General features: G+C 50.2%; 1 protein-coding gene and 1 pseudogene across 1 annotated transcript in view; one reads left to right on the forward strand and one right to left on the reverse strand.

Moving 5' to 3' along the window:
• The window catches only part of LOC127474815 (zinc finger protein 208-like), a 1,262,639-nt pseudogene that overhangs the window by 50,645 nt on the left and 1,190,691 nt on the right, over positions 1–21,303 (forward strand).
• The window catches only part of LOC127474819 (zinc finger protein 850-like), a 315,187-nt gene that overhangs the window by 39,875 nt on the left and 254,009 nt on the right, over positions 1–21,303 (reverse strand). The gene's annotated exons all lie outside the window — the stretch shown is intronic.

The following is a 21,303-nucleotide window of genomic DNA, read 5'->3' on the forward strand; positions in this document are numbered from 1 at the left end:
GGGAGGCGGCGGAGTGGGCGGGGCGAGGCGGGGCTTGGGCGGGGCGGGGGCGGGGCCGAGAGGGGCGGTTGGTGGGGTTTGGGTGGGAGCGGGCGGGGCGGGGCCGGGAGCGGGAGCGCTGCCGCTGAGCGGCCCCCGGGCAGAGACCCCGGGCAGCGGCCCCAAGACCCCCGGCGAGTGGCCCCCGGTGCGCGGCCCCGGGGGAGGGACCCCCCGTGCGCGGCCCCCGGTGAGCGACCCCCGGTGAGCGACGCCCAGTAAGTGACACCCGGTGAGCGACTCGCGGGGGAGAAGCCCCGGTAAGTGACCCCTGCGGACGGACCCCGGTGAGCGGCCCCGAGGGAGAGACCCCTGGCAAGTGACCCCCGGACAGGGACCCCCGGTGCGCGGCCCCCGGGGGTGTCGGGCCGGGGCCGGGCGCGTTCCTTCCCCGTGCAGAGCCGAGCGGGGCCGTGGCGGGAGCGGGGCCGGAGCGGAGCCGGCCGGGGGGGCAGAGGGGAGCCCTGAGCCGCCTTCTGCCGAGGGGGCTGCTGGAAAGGAGCCTGCGCTGGGAGGAGCGGGGGAATGGCCCGAGGCTGAGGCAGGGGAGCTTCAGGTCAGCTCCTGGACAAAGGTTTCTGTTTTTCGGGGGGGCTCGGGCACTGCCATGAGTTGCCCAGGCGGAGGCAGCACCCCGGCAGGTGTTTCAGAGGCGCCTGCATCTGGCCATGGCTGACACGCTTTAGTGGTTTGGGGGTTGCTGGGGCGGTGCTGGGCTGACAGTTGGACTTGATGGAATCATGGAACAACGTGCTGAGTTGGGTGGGTCCCACCGGCACCGTGGGGTCCAGCTCCTGAGTTTTAGGCACCACTAAAGGAACTGAATCTGGATCGAGCTGTTTGGCTCCAAAAACTCTTCTGCCCCTAGTCTACACTGCCAAGTGAAACAAAACAGACCGTGCAAAATAGAGGCCTGTGTTCCCCCCAAAGGGAAGGTAGGCAGTTACAAACCGGGACAGTAAATCAAAGCTCAGAGCTTACATTCATGGTCCCCACAGTTGTATGACACATCAAAGCAGTCCGCTGTTACCCATGTAGAACTGTCATCAGGAACCCCAAACTTTCTTGTGTGTATTTGTATAGATATGTATATATACACATACCTATGTATAGATATCTATTTGTGTGTATCCCTATAAGTTTCTGTATCTTTGGATGTGATGTTGGCATGCTATTGTTGTGTGGCAATAAGTGGACTTAAAAGGTTACAAGACTTTAGGAGATCACCTTTCTGCTTGTGGGTTCTATTTTTTAAAGAAGGTAACAAGAAAAGAACTCTTTAGCCAAATATCAGTTAAGGGCTCCTCGCTGCCCGGGGCCCGGAGCCCGCCTCCCGCGCGCCTGCTTCCCTGCCCGTTTTGGCGGCCGCAGCCGGGCGCTGAGTGCCCGCTCCCCGGGCGGGCCCGGCCGCTGCTCCAGGAGTGGGGGGGCAGCGGCGGCGCCTCGAGGATTCCCGGGATTCCCTGGCCGGTTTCCAGGCAACGCTCCCCGCGCGCTCCTCGCTCCAGGGCCGAACGTGCGCAGCCAATGGGAGGCGGCGGAGTGGGCGGGGCGAGGCGGGGCTTGGGCGGGGCGGGGGCGGGGCCGAGAGGGGCGGTTGGTGGGGTTTGGGTGGGAGCGGGCGGGGCGGGGCCGGGAGCGGGAGCGCTGCCGCTGAGCGGCCCCCGGGCAGAGACCCCGGGCAGCGGCCCCAAGACCCCCGGCGAGTGGTCCCCGGTGCGCGGCCCCGGGGGAGGGACCCCCCGTGCGCGGCCCCCCGTGAGCGACCCCCAGTAAGTGACACCCGGTGAGCGACTCGCGGGGAAGAAGCCCCGGTAAGTGACCCCTGCGGAGGGACCCCCGGTGAATGACCCGCGGTGAACAACCCCTGGCAAGTGACCCCCGGGGAGGGAACCCCGGTGAATGACCCGCGGTGAACAACCCCTGGCAAGTGACCCCGGGGAGGGAGCCCCGGTAAGTCACCCCCGAGGAGGGACCCCCGGGCAGTGAGCCCCGGGGACAGTCCCCCGGTGCGCGGCCCCCGGGGGTGTCGGGCCGGGGCCGGGCGCGTTCCTTCCCCGTGCGGAGCCGAGCGGGGCCGTGGCGGGAGCGGGGCCGGAGCGGAGCCGGCCGGGGGGGCAGAGGGGAGCCCTGAGCCGCCTTCTGCCGAGGGGGCTGCTGGAAAGGAGCCTGCGCTGGGAGGAGCGGGGGACGTGGCCCGAGGCTGAGGCAGGGGAGCTTCAGGTCAGCTCCTGGACAAAGGTTTCTCGCTGTGTTTTTCTGGGGGGCTCGGGCACTGCCATGGGATGCCCAGGCGGATCCAGCACCCCGGCAGGTGTTTCAGAGGCGCCTGCATCTGGCCATGGCTGACACGCTTTAGTGGTTTGGGGGTTGCTGGGGCAGTGCTGGGCTGACAGTTGGACTTGATGGAATCATGGAACGTGCTGAGTTGGGAGGGTCCCACCGGCACCGTGGAGTCCAGCTCCTGAGTTTTAGGCACCACTAAAGGAACTGAATCTGGATCGAGCTGTTTGGCTCCAAAAACTCTTCTGCCCCTAGTCTACACTGCCAAGTGAAACAAAACAGACCGTGCAAAATAGAGGCCTGTGTTCCCCCCAAAGGGAAGGCAGGCAGTTACAAACCGGGACAATAAAGCAAAGCTCAGAGCTTACATTCATGGTTCCCACAGTTGTATGACACATCAAACCAGTCCGCTGTTCATTACCCGTGTAGAACTCTCATCAGGAACCCCAAACTTTCTTGTGTGTATTTGTATAGATATGTATAGATATGTATAGGTAGATAGATATACATACATAGATATGTATAGGTATCTATTTGTGTGTATCTCTGTAAGATTCTGTATCTTTGGATGTGATATTGGCATGCTATTGTTGTGTGGCAACAAGTGGACTTAAAAGGTTGCAATACTTCAGGAGATCACCTTTCTGCTTATGGGTCCTATTTTTTAAAGAAGGTAACAAGAAAAGAACTCTTTAGCCAAATATAACTTAAGACATTAATCAGACCAAATGTATTGATTTTTATTTCCAATTGTACAACAAGTCATTCAACTATTTGCATACTCCAAAGCTGGGTTGGAAACTTCTCCCTCAGAAATAAGAAAAACTGTTTTCCAAGGCTGTTACTGACAGCCATGGCAGAGTTTCCAATAACAACTCCCCATTCTTGAAATGCAAAGCCTGAAAACTGAAACAAGCGTTAACCTGGAATTCTTGTTGCCAGCGCTGATCTGGACAGAAGTTATTAGAGAGTGGAGCAAAGCTAGCACCACAAACAACCTTGGGCTCTGCATTCGTTGGTCATGGCAACAAAGTTTTGCTTTTCAACCCATCTGCTAAGGAAACCTTGCCAGAACTGTGAGCTTATAACACTACTTTTCTTAAGAAGTGAGGAGGCCTTAATCCAGTGTACACAGATGAGACCCTGAAATAGGAGAGAGGCCAGTTGCTGATGATCAGTGCAGATGAGGAATCAGCTCTGCTGAGTAGACTTCAAGCTTTGTGATTTTTACAAGTGGACTATTTCAAATCTGTTGTAGAAGAAACAGACTTTTCTGTTTGATCAACTTTCCACTTTCAGAATACTGGAGTTTTTCCCTAAAATTCAGCCTGGAATTTCCAAACATAAAAATCCTTCGAGGAAATCTTTCAGCCTCAGTAGCCAATTGCAATGTGCCCAGGGAAGTTCAGCAACAGCACCATTCATTAAATGAACTGTTCTGGACCAGCCATCCCAGAGAGATTGAGCTCCAGTGCCAAACCCCATAGAGTGCCAAGTGCCATAAGAGCTGATTTTTGGCTTTGCTGAGATTCTCTCTGGTTTCATTGGGTGTAGCTGGCACATCTGGAGCAAAAGGTCTGGGCAAAAGGAAATCCTTAGAAGGGTCCAGTACAAATCATGTCATAAGATTAGCAATTTCTCTAATTGAGGAAAGCAATTAGATACAGAAGTGAATTTTTCTACCTCCTCTTTCCACACTGCTGCTGTATTCCTTCATCATGCCCTGTGAGGAGTCCCAGTGCTCTGTGATTGACACCATAAGGGACTTCATAACAGGGAACAAACACCTCAGAGACAAAAGTTGCCAACACAGAAAGCTCTTGGGACCCAAGAAGTGCCCAGGCTGCCCCAACAACTGCGCCTCAAAACCAAAGGTTCCAGACTATCTTTCCTGGTGGAAAGAGCTGCTGATTCCCTTTTTTCAGCCTTGCTCTGCAATGGCCGGACCCACCTTTTAAAAAATTGAATCCAAATGAAGATTCCTGCCAGACAAAAGGTGCCATCACAGAAAGGTCTTGCTGCCCAAGAAGTGCCCAGGCTGCCCCAAAAACTGCACCTCAAAACAAAAGCTTACAGACTTCTTTTCTTTAGGGAAAGAGCTGCTGTTCCCTTTTTTCAGCCCTGCTTTGTAATGGCTCGTCCCACCTCCTGAAAAATTGAATCCAGATGAAGATTTTTGCCAGACAAATGGTGCCACCACAGAAAACTCTTCCTGCCCAAAAGTGCCCAGGCTACCCCAACAACTACACCTGAAACCAAAGGTTCCAGAGTTTTTTTCCTGGTGGAAAGAGCTGCTGTTCCCTTTTTTCAGCCCTGCGCTGCAATGGCTTATCCCACCTCCTGGAAAATTGAATAAAAATAAAGATTCCTGCCAGACAAAAGGTACCACCACAAAAAACTCTTCCTGCCCAAGAAGTGCCCAGGCTGCCCCAAAAACTTCACCTCAAAGCCGAACCTTCCAGACTTTTTCTCCTTAGGTACAGAGCTGCTGTTCCCTTTTTTCAGCTCTGCACTTCAATGGCTTCTCCCACCTCCTGAGAACTTGATTTCAACTGAAGCTTCCTGCCAGAGATATGGTGCCACCACAGAAAACTCTTGCTGCCCATAAAGTGCCCAGGCTGCCCCACCAACTGCATCTCAAAACCAAAGCTTCTAGACTTTTTTTCCTGTTGGAAAGAGCTGCTGTTCCCTTTTTTCAGCCCTGCTTTGCAATGGCCGGTCCCACCTCCCGAAAATTTACTCCAAATGAGGAGTCCTGCAAGACAAAAGGTGCCACTACAAAAAACTCTTGCTACCCATAAAGTGCCCAGGCTGCCCCAACAACTGCATCTCAAAACCAAAGCTTCCAGACTTTTTTTCCTGTTGGAAAGACCTACTGTTCCCTTTTTTCAGGCCTGCGCTGCAATGGCCGGTCCAACCTTCTGGAAAATTGAATCCAACTGAAGATTCCTGCCAGAAAAATGGTGCGACCACAGAAAGGTCTTGTTCCTTAAGAAGTACACAGGCTGCCCCATAAAATGCACCGGAAGCCAAAGGATCCAGACTTTTTTCCTGGTGGAATAAGCTGCTGTTCCGTTTTTTCTGCCCTGCGCTGCATTGACCGGTCCCACATCCTGGAAAATTGAATACAAATGAAGATTCCTGCCAGACAAAAGGTGCCGCTACAAAAAACTCTTGCTGCCCATAAAGTGCCCAGGCTGCCCCAACAACTGCATCTCAAAGCCAAAGCTTCCAGAATTTTTTTCCTGGTGGAAAGAGCTGCTGTTCCCTTTTTTCAGCCCTGCTGTGCAATGGCCGGTCCCACCATTTAAAAACTTGAATCCAAATGAAGATTCCTGCCAGACAAAAGGTGCCACCACTGAAAACTCTTCCTGCCCAAGAAATGCCCAGGCTGCACCAACTACACCTGAAGCCAAAGGATCCAGACGTTTTCTCCTTAGGGAAAGAGCTGCTGTTCCCTTTTTTCAGTCCTGCGCTGCAATGGCCAGGCCCAGCTCCTGGAAAATTGAATCCAAATGAAGATTCCTGCCAGACAAAAGGTGCCACAGAAAACTCTTGCTGCCCATGAAGTGCCCAGGCTACACTAACAATTGAACCTCAAAACCAAAGCTTCCAGACTCTTTTTCCTTAGGGCAAGAGCTGCTGTTCCCTGTTTTCAGCCCTGCGCTGCAATGGCCGGTCCCACCTCATGAAAAACTTACTCCAAATGAAGATTCCTGCCAGACAAAAGATGCCACTACAGAAAACTGTTCCTGCCCAAGAAGTGCCCAGGCTGCCCCAACAACCTGAAACCAAAGGATCCAGACTTTTTTCCTTGTGGAAAGAGCTGCTGTTCCCTTTTTTCAGCCCTGCTCTGGAATGACCGGTCCCACGTTCTAAAAAGTTGAATCCAAATGAAGATTCCTGCCAGACAAAAGGTGCCACCACAGAAAGCTCTTTGCTGCCCAAGAAATGCCCAGGCTGCACCAACTACACCTGAAGCCAAAGGATCCAGACTTTTTCTCCTTAGGGAAAGAGCTGCTGTTCCCTTTTTTCAGCCCTGCTTTGCAATGGCTGGCCCCGTCTTTTAAAAAGTTGAATCCAAATGAAGATTCCTTCCAGAAAAAAGGTGCCACCACAGAAAACTCTTTGCTTCCTAAGAACTTCCCAGCGTGCCCAAATAACTGCACCTCCAAACCAAAGGATCCAGACTTTTTTTCCTGGTGGAAAGAGCTGCTGTTCCATTTCTTCAGCCCTGCTCTGCAATGGCTCGTCCCACCTCCCGAAAAATTTACTCCAAATGAGGACTCCTGCCAGACAAAAGATGCCACCACAGAAAACTCTTCCTGCCCAAGAAGTGCCCAGGTGCCCCAACAACTGCACCTCAAAGCCAAAGCTTCCAGACTTTTTTCCTGGTGGAAAGAGCTGCTGTTCCCTTTTTTCAGCCCTGTGCTGCAATGGCTGGTCCCACCATTTAAAAACTTGAATCCAAATGAAGATTCCTGCCAGACAAAAGGTACCACCACAGAAAGTTCTTGTTCCCCAAGAAATGCTCAGGCTGCCCCAACAACTGCACCTCAAAGCCAAAGCTTCCAGACGTTTTTTCCTGCTGGAAAGAGCTGCTGTTCCGTTTTTACAGCATGGCCTGCAATGGCCTGTTACACCTTCTGAAAAATTTACTCCAAATGAGGATTCCTACCGGACAAAAGGTGCCACCACAAAAAACTCTTCCTGCCCAAGAACTGCCCAGCCTACACCAACTACACCTGAAACCAAAGGTTCCAGACTTTCTTTCTTGGTTGAAAGAACTGCTGTTCCCTTTTTTCAGGCCTGCGCTGCAATGGCCAGGCCCAGCTCCTGGAAAATTAAATGCAAATGAAGATTCCTGCCAGACAAAAGGTGCCACAGAAAACTCTTGCTGCCCATGAAGTGCCCAGGCTACACTAACAATTGAACCTCAAAACCAAAGCTTCCAGACTCTTTTTCCTTAGGGCAAGAACTGCTGTTCCCTGTTTTCAGCCCTGCGCTGCAATGGCCGGTCCCACCTCATGAAAAACTTACTCCAAATGAAGATTCCTGCCAGACAAAAGATGCCACTACAGAAAACTGTTCCTGCCCAAGAAGTGCCCGGGCTGCCCCAACAACCTGAAACCAAAGGATCCAGACTTTTTTTCCTTAGGGAAAGAGCTGCTGTTCCCTTTTTTCAGCCCTGCTCTGCAATGACCGGTCCCACGTTCTAAAAAGTTGAATCCAAATGAAGATTCCTGCCAGACAAAAGGTGCCACCACAGAAAGTTCTTGTTCCCCAAGAAGTGCTCAGGCTACCCCAACAACTGCACCTCAAAGCCAAAGCTTCCAGACATTTTTTCCTGGTGGAATGAGCTGCTGTTCCATTTCTTCAACCCTGCTCTGCAATGGCTCGTCCCACCTCCCGAAAAATTTACTCCAAATGAGGACTCCTGCCAGACAAAAGGTGCCACCACAGAAAGCTCTTTGCTGCCCAAGAAATGCCCAGACTGCAGCAACTACACCTGAAGCCAAAGGATCCAGACTTTTTCTCCTTAGGGCAAGAGCTGCTGTTCCCTTTTTTCAGCCCTGTGCTGCAATGACCGGTCCCACCATTTAAAAAGTTGAATCCAAATGAAGATTCCTGCCAGACAAAAGGTGCCACCACAGAAAGCTCTTTGCTTCCTAAGAACTTCCCAGGGTGCCCCAATAACTGCACCTCCAAACCAAAGGTTCCAGAGTTTTTTTCCTGGTGGAAAGAGCTGCTGTTCCATTTCTTCAGCCCTGCTGTGCAATGGCTCGTCCCACCTCCCGAAAAATTTACTCCAAATGAGGACTCCTGCCAGACAAAAGGTGCCACCACAGAAAACTCTTCCTGCCCAAGAAGTGCCCAGGTGCCCCAACAACTGCACCTCAAAGCCCAAGCTTCCAGACTTTTTTCCTGGTGGAAAGAGCTGCTGTTCCCTTTTTTCAGCCCTGCTCTGCAATGACCGGTCCCACGTTCTAAGAAGTTGAATCCAAATGAAGATTCCTGCCATACAAAAGATGCCACCACAGAAAGTTCTTGTTCCCCAAGAAGTGCTCAGGCTACCCCAACAACTGCACATCAAAGCAAAAGCTTCCAGACATTTTTTCCTGGTGGAAAGAGCTGCTGTTCCCTTTTTACAGCATGCCCTGCAATGGCCTGTTACACCTTCTGAAAAATTTACTCCAAATGAAGATTCCTGCCAGACAAAAGGTGCCACCACAGAAAACTCTTCCTGTCCAAGAAGTGCCCAGGCTACACCAACTACACCTGAAACCAAAGGTTCCAGACTTTCTTTCTTGGTTGAAAGAGCTGCTGTTCCCTTTTTTCAGGCCTGCGCTGCAATGGCCAGGCCCAGCTCATGAAAAACTTACTCCAAATGAAGATTCCTGCCAGACAAAAGATGCCACTACAGAAAACTGTTCCTGCCCAAGAAGTGCCCGGGCTGCCCCAACAACCTGAAACCAAAGGATCCAGACTTTTTTCCTGGTGGAAAGAGCTGCTGTTCCCTTTTTTCAGCCCTGCTCTGCAATGACCGGTCCCACCTTTTAAAAAGTTGAATCCAAATAAAGATTCCTGCCAGACAAAAGGTGCCACCACAGAAAGCTCTTTGCTGCCCAAGAAGTACCCAGGCTGCACCAACTACACCGGAAGCCAAAGGATCCAGATTTTTTTCCTGGTAGAAAGAACTGCTGTTCCCTTTTTTCAGTCCTGTGCTGTAATGGCCGGTCCCACCTCCAGAAAACTTTACTCCAGATGAAGATTCCTGCCAGACAGAAGGTGCCACCACAGAAAGGTCTTGATGCCCAAGAAGTTCCCAGGCTGCCCCAAGAACTGCACCTCAAGCCAAAGGATCCAGACTTTTTTTCCTGGAGGAAAGAACTGCTGTTCCCTTTTTAAAGCCCTGCTACAATGGCTTGTCCCACCTCCTGCAAAATTTACTCTAAATGAAGATTCCTGCCAGACAAAAGGTGCCGCCACAGGAATCTCTTGCTGCCCAAAACGTGCCCAGGCTGCCCCAAGAACTGCACCTGAAGCCAAAGGATTCAGACTTTTTTTCCTTAGGGAAAGAGCTGCTGTTCCCTTTTTTCAAACCTGTTCTTCTATGACCGGTCCCACCTCCAGAAAACTTTGCTCCAAATGAAGATTCCCGCCAGACAAAAGGTGCCACCACAGAAAGGTCTTTGCTGCCCAAGAAGTGCCCAGGCTGCCGAAAGAACTGCACCTGAAGCCAAAGGATCCAGACTTTTTCCTGGTGGAAAGAGCTGCTGTTCCCTTTTTTCAGGCCTGCGCTGCAATGGCCGGTCCCACCTCCTGGAAAATTGAATCCAAATGAAGATTCCTGCCAGACAAAAGGTGCCACTACAGAAAACTCTTCCTGCCCAAGAAGTACCCAGGCTGTACCAACTACACCTGAAGCCAAAGGATCCAGATTTTTTTCCTGGTAAAAAAGAGCTGCTGTTCCCTTTTTTCACTCCAGTGCTGCAATGGCCGGTCCCACCTCCAGAAACCTTTACTCCAGATGAAGATTCCTGCCAGACAAAAGGTGCCACCACTGAAAGGTCTTTGCTGCCCAAGAAGTGTCCAGGCTGCCCCAAAATCTGCACCTCAAAGCCAAAGGTACCAGACATTTTTTCCTGGTAGAAAGAGCTGCTGTTCCCTTTTTTCAGTCCTGTTCTTTAGTGCCGGTTCCACCTCCTGAGAAATTGAATCCAACTTAAGATTCCTGCCAGAGAAATGGTGCCACCACAGAAAGGTCTTTGCTGCCCCAGAAGTGCCCAGGCTGCCCCACCAACTTCACCTCAAAGACAAAACTTCCAGAACTTTTTCCTGGTGGAAAGAGCTGCTGTTCCCTTTTTTCAGCCCTGCGCTGCAATGGCCGGTCCCACCTCCTGGAAAATTTACTCCAAATAAAGATTCCTGCCAGACAAAAGGTGCCACTACAGAAAACTCTTCCTGCCCAAGAAGTACCCAGCCTGCACCACCTACACCGGAAGCCAAAGGATCCAGATTTTTTTCCTGGTAGAAAGTACTGCTGTTCCCTTTTTTCAGTCCTGTGCTGTAATGGCCGGTCCCACCTCCAGAAAACTTTACTCCAGATGAAGATTCCTGCCAGACAGAAGGTGCCACCACAGAAAGGTCTTTGCTGCCGAAGAAGTTCCCAGGCTACCCCAAGAACTGCACCTCAAGCCAAAGGATCCAGACTTTTTTTCCTGGTGGAAAGAGCTGCTGTTCCCTTTTTAAAGCCCTGCTACAATGGCTTGTCCCACCTCCTGCAAAATTTACTCTAAATGAAGATTCCTGCCAGACAAAAGGCGCCGCCACAAAAAACTCTTCCTTCCCAAGAAGTTCCCAGGCTGCACAAACTACACCTGAAGCCAAATCTTCCAGATTTTTTCCTGGTGGAAAGAGCTGCTGTTCCCTTCTTTCTCCCTGCGCTGCAATGGCCGGTCCCACCTCCTGGAAAATTGAATGCAAATGAAGATTCCTCCTAGACAAAAGGTGCCACTACAGGAATCTCTTGCTGCCCAAGAAGTGCCCAGGCTGCCCCACCAACTACACCTCAAAACCAAAGGATCCAGACTTTTTTTCCTGGTAGAAAGAGCTGCTGTTCCCTTTTTTCAGTCCTGTGCTGCAATAGCCGGTCCCACCTCCAGAAAACTTTACTCCAGATGAAGATTCCTGCCAGACAAAAGGCGCCACCACAGAAAACTCTTCCTGCCCAAGCAGTGCCCAGGCTACCCCAACAACTGCACCTCCATGACAAAGTTTCCAGACTTTTTTTCCTGGTGGAAAGAGCTGCTGTTCCTTTTTTCTACCCTGCTCTGCAATGACCGGTCCCAACTTTTAAAAAATTGAATCCAAATGAAGATTCCTGCCAGACAAAAGGTGCCACCACATAAAGGTCTTTGCTGCCCCAGAAGTTCCCAGGCTGCCCCACCAACTTCACCTCAAAGCCAAAACTTCCAGAACTTTTTCCTGGTGGAAAGAGCTGCTGTTCCCTTTTTTCAGGCCTGCTCTGCAATGGCCGGTCCCACCTCCTGGAAAATTGAATGCAAATGAAGATTCCTGCCAGACAAAAGGGGCCACCACAGGAATCTCTTGCTGCCCAAGAAGTGCCCAGGCTGCCCCAAGAACTGCACCTGAAACCAAAGGATTCAGACTTTTTTTCCTGGTAGAAAGAACTGCTGTTCCCTTTTTTCAAACCTGTTCTTCAATGGCCGGTCCCACCTCCAGAAAACTTTGCTCCAAATGAAGCTTCCTGCCAGACAAAAGGTGCCACCATAGAAAGGTCTTGCTGCCCAAGAAGTGCCCAGGCTGCCCCACCAACTTCACCTGAAGCCAAAGCTTCCAGCCTTTTTTCCTGGTGGAAAGAGCTGCAGTTCCCTTTTTCCAGACCTGCTCTTCAATGGCCGGTCCCACCTCCTGGAAAATTTACTCCAAATAAAGATTCCTGCCAGACAAAAGGTGCCACCACAGGAATCTCTTGCCGCCCAAGAAGTGCCCAGGCTGCCCCACCAACTACACCTCAAAACCAAAGGATCCAGACTTTTTTTCCTGGTGGAAAGAGCTGCTGTTCCCTTTTTTCAGGCCTGCTCTACAATGGCCGGTCCCACCTCCTGGAAAATTGAATCCAAATAAAGATTCCTGCCAGACAAATGGTGCCACCACAGAAAGGTCTTGATGCCCAAGAAGTGCCCAGGCTACCGAAAGAACTGCACCTGAAGCCAAAGGATCCAGACTTTTTTTCCTGGTAGAAAGAGCTGCTGTTCCCTTATTTCAGTCCTGCGCTGCAATGGCCGTTCCCACTTCCAGAAAACTTTACTCCAGATGAAGATTCCTACCAGACAAAAGGTAGCACCACAGAAAGGTTTTGCTGCCCAAGAAGTTCCCAGGCTGCCCCACCAACTGCACCTCAAAACCTAAGGATCCAGACTTTTTTTCCTTAGGGAAAGAGCTGCTGTTCCGTTTTTTCTGCCCTGCGCTGCAATCTCCAGTCCCACCTTTTTAAAAACTGAATCCTACTGAAGATTTCTGCTAGAAAAAAGGTGCCACCACAGAAAACTCATCTATCCCAAGAAGTACCCAGGCTACAACAACTACACCTGTAGGCAAAGGATCCAGACATTTTTTCCTTAGGGAAAGAGCTGCTGTTCCTTTTTTTAAGCTCTGCGTTGCAATGGCCGGCCCCACCTCCTGGAAAATTGAATCCAAATGAAGATTCCTCCTAGACAAAAGGTGCCACTACAGGAATCTCTTGCTGCCCAAGAAGTACCCAGGCTGCCCCACCAACTACACCTCAAAACCAAAGGATCCAGGTTTTTTTCCTGGTAAAAAAGAGCTGCTGTTCCCTTTTTTCAGTCCTGTGCTGCAATGGCCGGTCCCACCTCCAGAAACCTTTACTCCAGATGAAGATTCCTGCCAGACAAAAGGTGCCAACACAGAAAGGTCTTTGCTGCCCAAGAAGTGCCCAGACTGCCCCAAAATCTGCACCTCAAAGCCAAAGGTACCAGACATTTTTTCCTGGTAGAAAGAGCTGCTGTTCCCTTTTTTCAGTCCTGTTCTTTAATGCCAGTCCCACCTCCTGAGAAATTGAATCCAACTAAAGATTCCTGCCAGAGAAATGGTGCCACCACAGAAAGGTCTTGATGCCCCAGAAGTGCCCAGGCTGCCCCACCAACTTCACCTCAAAGACAAAGCTTCCAGACTTTTTTCCTGGTGGAAAGAGCTGCTGTTCCCTTTTTTCAGCCCTGCTCTGCAATGGCTGGTCCCACCTCCTGGAAAATTGAATCCAAATGAAGATTCCTGCCAGACAAAAGGTGCTACCACAGAAAGGTCTTGATGCCCAAGAAGTGCCCAGGCTGCCCCAAGAACTGCACCTGAATCCAAAGGATCCAGACTTTTTTTCCTGGTGGAAAAATCTGCTGTTCCCTTTTTTCAGACCTGTGCTGCAATGGCTGTTCCCACTTCCAGAAAACTTTACTCCAGATGAAGATTCCTGCCAGACAAAAGGTGCCACCACAGAAAGGTCTTGATGCCCAAGAAGTTCGCAGGCTGCCCCACCAACTACACATGAAACCAAAGCTTCCAAAATTTTTTCCTGGTGGAAAGAGCTGCTGTTGCCTTTTTTCAACCCTGCGCTGCAATGGCCGGTCCAACCTCCTGGAAAATTGAATCAAACTGAAGATTCCTGCCATATAAAAGGTGCCACCACAGAGAACTCATCTACCCCAAGAAGTGCCCAGGCTGCCCCACCAACTGCACCTCAAAGCCAAAGGATCCAGACTTTCCTGGTGTGAAGAGCTGCTGTTCCCATTTTTCAGGCCTGCTCTGCAATGGCCGGTCCCACCTCCTGAAAAATTTAATCCAAATGAATATTCCTGCCAGACAAAATTTGCCACTACAAAAAAGTCTTGCTGCCCAAGAAGTGTCCAGGCTGCCCCACCAACTACTCCTGAAGCCAAAGGATCCAGACTTTTTTCCTCAGGGAAAGAGCTGCTGTTCCCTTTTTTCAGTCCTGCGCTGCAATGGCCGGTCCCACCCCCTGGAAAATTGAATCCGACTGAAGATTCCTGCCAGACAAAAGGTGCCACTACAGAAAACTCTTCCTGCCCAAGAAGTTCCCAGGCTGCCCCAACAACTGCACCTGGAGCCAAAGGATCCAGACTTTTTTTCCTGGTGGAAAGAGCTGCTGTTCCCTTTTTGCAGTCCTGCTCTGCAATGGCCAGTCCCACCTTGTAAAAAATTGAATGCAAATGAAGATTCCTGCCAGACAAAAGGTGCCACCACAGAAAGGTCTTGATGCCCAAGAAGTGCCCAGGCTGCCCCAAGAACTGCACCTGACGTCAAAAGATCCAGACTTTTTTCCTGGTGGAAAGAGCTGCTGTTCCCTTTTTTCAGCCCTGCTCTGCAATGGCCGGTCCCACCTCCTGAAAAATTTACTCTAAATGAAGATTCCTGCCATACAAAAGATGCCACCACAGAAAGTTCTTGTTCCCCAAGAAGTGCTCAGGCTACCCCAACAACTGCACATCAAAGCAAAAGCTTCCAGACATTTTTTCCTGGTGGAAAGAGCTGCTGTTCCCTTTTTACAGCATGCCCTGCAATGGCCTGTTACACCTTCTGAAAAATTTACTCCAAATGAAGATTCCTGCCAGACAAAAGGTGCCACCACAGAAAACTCTTCCTGTCCAAGAAGTGCCCAGGCTACACCAACTACACCTGAAACCAAAGGTTCCAGACTTTCTTTCTTGGTTGAAAGAACTGCTGTTCCCTTTTTTCAGGCCTGCGCTGCAATGGCCAGGCCCAGCTCATGAAAAACTTACTCCAAATGAAGATTCCTGCCAGACAAAAGATGCCACTACAGAAAACTGTTCCTGCCCAAGAAGTGCCCGGGCTGCCCCAACAACCTGAAACCAAAGGATCCAGACTTTTTTCCTGGTGGAAAGAGCTGCTGTTCCCTTTTTTCAGCCCTGCTCTGCAATGACCGGTCCCACCTTTTAAAAAGTTGAATCCAAATAAAGATTCCTGCCAGACAAAAGGTGCCACCACAGAAAGCTCTTTGCTGCCCAAGAAGTACCCAGGCTGCACCAACTACACCGGAAGCCAAAGGATCCAGATTTTTTTCCTGGTAGAAAGAACTGCTGTTCCCTTTTTTCAGTCCTGTGCTGTAATGGCCGGTCCCACCTCCAGAAAACTTTACTCCAGATGAAGATTCCTGCCAGACAGAAGGTGCCACCACAGAAAGGTCTTGATGCCCAAGAAGTTCCCAGGCTGCCCCAAGAACTGCACCTCAAGCCAAAGGATCCAGACTTTTTTTCCTGGAGGAAAGAACTGCTGTTCCCTTTTTAAAGCCCTGCTACAATGGCTTGTCCCACCTCCTGCAAAATTTACTCTAAATGAAGATTCCTGCCAGACAAAAGGTGCCGCCACAGGAATCTCTTGCTGCCCAAAACGTGCCCAGGCTGCCCCAAGAACTGCACCTGAAGCCAAAGGATTCAGACTTTTTTTCCTTAGGGAAAGAGCTGCTGTTCCCTTTTTTCAAACCTGTTCTTCTATGACCGGTCCCACCTCCAGAAAACTTTGCTCCAAATGAAGATTCCCGCCAGACAAAAGGTGCCACCACAGAAAGGTCTTTGCTGCCCAAGAAGTGCCCAGGCTGCCGAAAGAACTGCACCTGAAGCCAAAGGATCCAGACTTTTTCCTGGTGGAAAGAGCTGCTGTTCCCTTTTTTCAGGCCTGCGCTGCAATGGCCGGTCCCACCTCCTGGAAAATTGAATCCAAATGAAGATTCCTGCCAGACAAAAGGTGCCACTACAGAAAACTCTTCCTGCCCAAGAAGTACCCAGGCTGTACCAACTACACCTGAAGCCAAAGGATCCAGATTTTTTTCCTGGTAAAAAAGAGCTGCTGTTCCCTTTTTTCACTCCAGTGCTGCAATGGCCGGTCCCACCTCCAGAAACCTTTACTCCAGATGAAGATTCCTGCCAGACAAAAGGTGCCACCACTGAAAGGTCTTTGCTGCCCAAGAAGTGTCCAGGCTGCCCCAAAATCTGCACCTCAAAGCCAAAGGTACCAGACATTTTTTCCTGGTAGAAAGAGCTGCTGTTCCCTTTTTTCAGTCCTGTTCTTTAGTGCCGGTTCCACCTCCTGAGAAATTGAATCCAACTTAAGATTCCTGCCAGAGAAATGGTGCCACCACAGAAAGGTCTTTGCTGCCCCAGAAGTGCCCAGGCTGCCCCACCAACTTCACCTCAAAGACAAAACTTCCAGAACTTTTTCCTGGTGGAAAGAGCTGCTGTTCCCTTTTTTCAGCCCTGCGCTGCAATGGCCGGTCCCACCTCCTGGAAAATTTACTCCAAATAAAGATTCCTGCCAGACAAAAGGTGCCACTACAGAAAACTCTTCCTGCCCAAGAAGTACCCAGCCTGCACCACCTACACCGGAAGCCAAAGGATCCAGATTTTTTTCCTGGTAGAAAGTACTGCTGTTCCCTTTTTTCAGTCCTGTGCTGTAATGGCCGGTCCCACCTCCAGAAAACTTTACTCCAGATGAAGATTCCTGCCAGACAGAAGGTGCCACCACAGAAAGGTCTTTGCTGCCGAAGAAGTTCCCAGGCTACCCCAAGAACTGCACCTCAAGCCAAAGGATCCAGACTTTTTTTCCTGGTGGAAAGAGCTGCTGTTCCCTTTTTAAAGCCCTGCTACAATGGCTTGTCCCACCTCCTGCAAAATTTACTCTAAATGAAGATTCCTGCCAGACAAAAGGCGCCGCCACAAAAAACTCTTCCTTCCCAAGAAGTTCCCAGGCTGCACAAACTACACCTGAAGCCAAATCTTCCAGATTTTTTCCTGGTGGAAAGAGCTGCTGTTCCCTTCTTTCTCCCTGCGCTGCAATGGCCGGTCCCACCTCCTGGAAAATTGAATGCAAATGAAGATTCCTCCTAGACAAAAGGTGCCACTACAGGAATCTCTTGCTGCCCAAGAAGTGCCCAGGCTGCCCCACCAACTACACCTCAAAACCAAAGGATCCAGACTTTTTTTCCTGGTAGAAAGAGCTGCTGTTCCCTTTTTTCAGTCCTGTGCTGCAATAGCCGGTCCCACCTCCAGAAAACTTTACTCCAGATGAAGATTCCTGCCAGACAAAAGGCGCCACCACAGAAAACTCTTCCTGCCCAAGCAGTGCCCAGGCTACCCCAACAACTGCACCTCCATGACAAAGTTTCCAGACTTTTTTTCCTGGTGGAAAGAGCTGCTGTTCCTTTTTTCTACCCTGCTCTGCAATGACCGGTCCCAACTTTTAAAAAATTGAATCCAAATGAAGATTCCTGCCAGACAAAAGGTGCCACCACATAAAGGTCTTTGCTGCCCCAGAAGTTCCCAGGCTGCCCCACCAACTTCACCTCAAAGCCAAAACTTCCAGAACTTTTTCCTGGTGGAAAGAGCTGCTGTTCCCTTTTTTCAGGCCTGCTCTGCAATGGCCGGTCCCACCTCCTGGAAAATTGAATGCAAATGAAGATTCCTGCCAGACAAAAGGGGCCACCACAGGAATCTCTTGCTGCCCAAGAAGTGCCCAGGCTGCCCCAAGAACTGCACCTGAAACCAAAGGATTCAGACTTTTTTTCCTGGTAGAAAGAACTGCTGTTCCCTTTTTTCAAACCTGTTCTTCAATGGCCGGTCCCACCTCCAGAAAACTTTGCTCCAAATGAAGCTTCCTGCCAGACAAAAGGTGCCACCATAGAAAGGTCTTGCTGCCCAAGAAGTGCCCAGGCTGCCCCACCAACTTCACCTGAAGCCAAAGCTTCCAGCCTTTTTTCCTGGTGGAAAGAGCTGCAGTTCCCTTTTTCCAGACCTGCTCTTCAATGGCCGGTCCCACCTCCTGGAAAATTTACTCCAAATAAAGATTCCTGCCAGACAAAAGGTGCCACCACAGGAATCTCTTGCCGCCCAAGAAGTGCCCAGGCTGCCCCACCAACTACACCTCAAAACCAAAGGATCCAGACTTTTTTTCCTGGTGGAAAGAGCTGCTGTTCCCTTTTTTCAGGCCTGCTCTACAATGGCCGGTCCCACCTCCTGGAAAATTGAATCCAAATAAAGATTCCTGCCAGACAAATGGTGCCACCACAGAAAGGTCTTGATGCCCAAGAAGTGCCCAGGCTACCGAAAGAACTGCACCTGAAGCCAAAGGATCCAGACTTTTTTTCCTGGTAGAAAGAGCTGCTGTTCCCTTATTTCAGTCCTGCGCTGCAATGGCCGTTCCCACTTCCAGAAAACTTTACTCCAGATGAAGATTCCTACCAGACAAAAGGTAGCACCACAGAAAGGTTTTGCTGCCCAAGAAGTTCCCAGGCTGCCCCACCAACTGCACCTCAAAACCTAAGGATCCAGACTTTTTTTCCTTAGGGAAAGAGCTGCTGTTCCGTTTTTTCTGCCCTGCGCTGCAATCTCCAGTCCCACCTTTTTAAAAACTGAATCCTACTGAAGATTTCTGCTAGAAAAAAGGTGCCACCACAGAAAACTCATCTATCCCAAGAAGTACCCAGGCTACAACAACTACACCTGTAGGCAAAGGATCCAGACATTTTTTCCTTAGGGAAAGAGCTGCTGTTCCTTTTTTTAAGCTCTGCGTTGCAATGGCCGGCCCCACCTCCTGGAAAATTGAATCCAAATGAAGATTCCTCCTAGACAAAAGGTGCCACTACAGGAATCTCTTGCTGCCCAAGAAGTACCCAGGCTGCCCCACCAACTACACCTCAAAACCAAAGGATCCAGGTTTTTTTCCTGGTAAAAAAGAGCTGCTGTTCCCTTTTTTCAGTCCTGTGCTGCAATGGCCGGTCCCACCTCCAGAAACCTTTACTCCAGATGAAGATTCCTGCCAGACAAAAGGTGCCAACACAGAAAGGTCTTTGCTGCCCAAGAAGTGCCCAGACTGCCCCAAAATCTGCACCTCAAAGCCAAAGGTACCAGACATTTTTTCCTGGTAGAAAGAGCTGCTGTTCCCTTTTTTCAGTCCTGTTCTTTAATGCCAGTCCCACCTCCTGAGAAATTGAATCCAACTAAAGATTCCTGCCAGAGAAATGGTGCCACCACAGAAAGGTCTTGATGCCCCAGAAGTGCCCAGGCTGCCCCACCAACTTCACCTCAAAGACAAAGCTTCCAGACTTTTTTCCTGGTGGAAAGAGCTGCTGTTCCCTTTTTTCAGCCCTGCTCTGCAATGGCTGGTCCCACCTCCTGGAAAATTGAATCCAAATGAAGATTCCTGCCAGACAAAAGGTGCTACCACAGAAAGGTCTTGATGCCCAAGAAGTGCCCAGGCTGCCCCAAGAACTGCACCTGAATCCAAAGGATCCAGACTTTTTTTCCTGGTGGAAAAATCTGCTGTTCCCTTTTTTCAGACCTGTGCTGCAATGGCTGTTCCCACTTCCAGAAAACTTTACTCCAGATGAAGATTCCTGCCAGACAAAAGGTGCCACCACAGAAAGGTCTTGATGCCCAAGAAGTTCGCAGGCTGCCCCACCAACTACACATGAAACCAAAGCTTCCAAAATTTTTTCCTGGTGGAAAGAGCTGCTGTTGCCTTTTTTCAACCCTGCGCTGCAATGGCCGGTCCAACCTCCTGGAAAATTGAATCAAACTGAAGATTCCTGCCATATAAAAGGTGCCACCACAGAGAACTCATCTACCCCAAGAAGTGCCCAGGCTGCCCCACCAACTGCACCTCAAAGCCAAAGGATCCAGACTTTCCTGGTGTGAAGAGCTGCTGTTCCCATTTTTCAGGCCTGCTCTGCAATGGCCGGTCCCACCTCCTGAAAAATTTAATCCAAATGAATATTCCTGCCAGACAAAATTTGCCACTACAAAAAAGTCTTGCTGCCCAAGAAGTGTCCAGGCTGCCCCACCAACTACTCCTGAAGCCAAAGGATCCAGACTTTTTTCCTCAGGGAAAGAGCTGCTGTTCCCTTTTTTCAGTCCTGCGCTGCAATGGCCGGTCCCACCCCCTGGAAAATTGAATCCGACTGAAGATTCCTGCCAGACAAAAGGTGCCACTACAGAAAACTCTTCCTGCCCAAGAAGTTCCCAGGCTGCCCCAACAACTGCACCTGGAGCCAAAGGATCCAGACTTTTTTTCCTGGTGGAAAGAGCTGCTGTTCCCTTTTTGCAGTCCTGCTCTGCAATGGCCAGTCCCACCTTGTAAAAAATTGAATGCAAATGAAGATTCCTGCCAGACAAAAGGTGCCACCACAGAAAGGTCTTGATGCCCAAGAAGTGCCCAGGCTGCCCCAAGAACTGCACCTGACGTCAAAAGATCCAGACTTTTTTCCTGGTGGAAAGAGCTGCTGTTCCCTTTTTTCAGCCCTGCTCTGCAATGGCCGGTCCCACCTCCTGAAAAATTTACTCTAAATGAAGATTCCTGCCAGAGAAATGGTGCCGCCACAAAAAACTCTTCCTTCCCAAGAAGTTCCCAGGCTGCACAAAGTACACCTGAAGCCAAAGCTTCCAGATTTTTTCCTGGTGGAAAGAGCTGCTGTTCCCATTTTTTAGCCCTACACTGTAATGGCTGGTCCCACTTACTGAAAAATTGAATCCAAGTGAAGATTCCTGCCAGACAAAAGTTGCCCCCACAGAAAGCTCTTGCTGCCCATGAAGTGCCCAGGCTGCACCAACTACACCTGAAGCCGAAGGGGAAAATCCGAAGCTCTTTATGGAAAGAGCTGCTGTTCCCTTTTTTCAGCCCTGCTCTGCAATGGCCGGTCCCACCTTTTGAAAAATTGAATACAAATGAAGATTCGTGCCAGACAAAAGGTGCCACCACAGAAAGCACTTTGCTGCCCAAGAAGTGCCCAGGCTGCCCCAAAAACTGTTCCTTGTGACAGGTAACAAGGCTATAAATTTAGGTTGCAAGGTACAAAAGTTTTTTTAATGCCACAAACGAGCAAAAACGGCTGGCCGGGAGACCGGAGGAAACCCCTGTTCCTGCCGCAGTCCGCAAAGGGGAACAGAAACAGCACTTATTATACCCTCCTTTGCCACCTCCCCCCAAAGTCATGTCATCAGTCCATTGGTGGAGATTTCATGGGCTGCATCCTGCTTGGTTCCCTCTTCGCGGGCCAGCTCTGGGTTGGTTCCTCCTTTCGCGGGCCATCTCCGTTGCTGAGGGGTGTCCACCAATAATTTTAAAGTCATTAGTCTCTATTAGGCCGTGGTTCTGGAAACTTCCATCAGGATGATGGTTGATCACCCGGACTCCTCGTGGCCGACCCCTCCGTATTGCTCCCCATTAATATGCTTAGAACAAACATCTTCAAAGTACAATGTGCTAAATCATCATTGCGTTGTGGTTAATCAGTTTGCAGCTTACAGAACTTGTGGTTAGGCATTGCATAACACTCTAACTTGTGATTCCAACAATGTAGTTAACACAGTATAATAGCTTTATTAACTCTTTCTCTCATTTGAACAGCAAATTTCTTTA

Source organism: Manacus candei, unplaced genomic scaffold (assembly GCF_025592945.1).
Source record: "Manacus candei isolate 608988 ecotype Guabito, Panama unplaced genomic scaffold, ASM2559294v1 h1tg000045l, whole genome shotgun sequence".
Lineage (NCBI taxonomy): Eukaryota > Metazoa > Chordata > Aves > Passeriformes > Pipridae > Manacus > Manacus candei.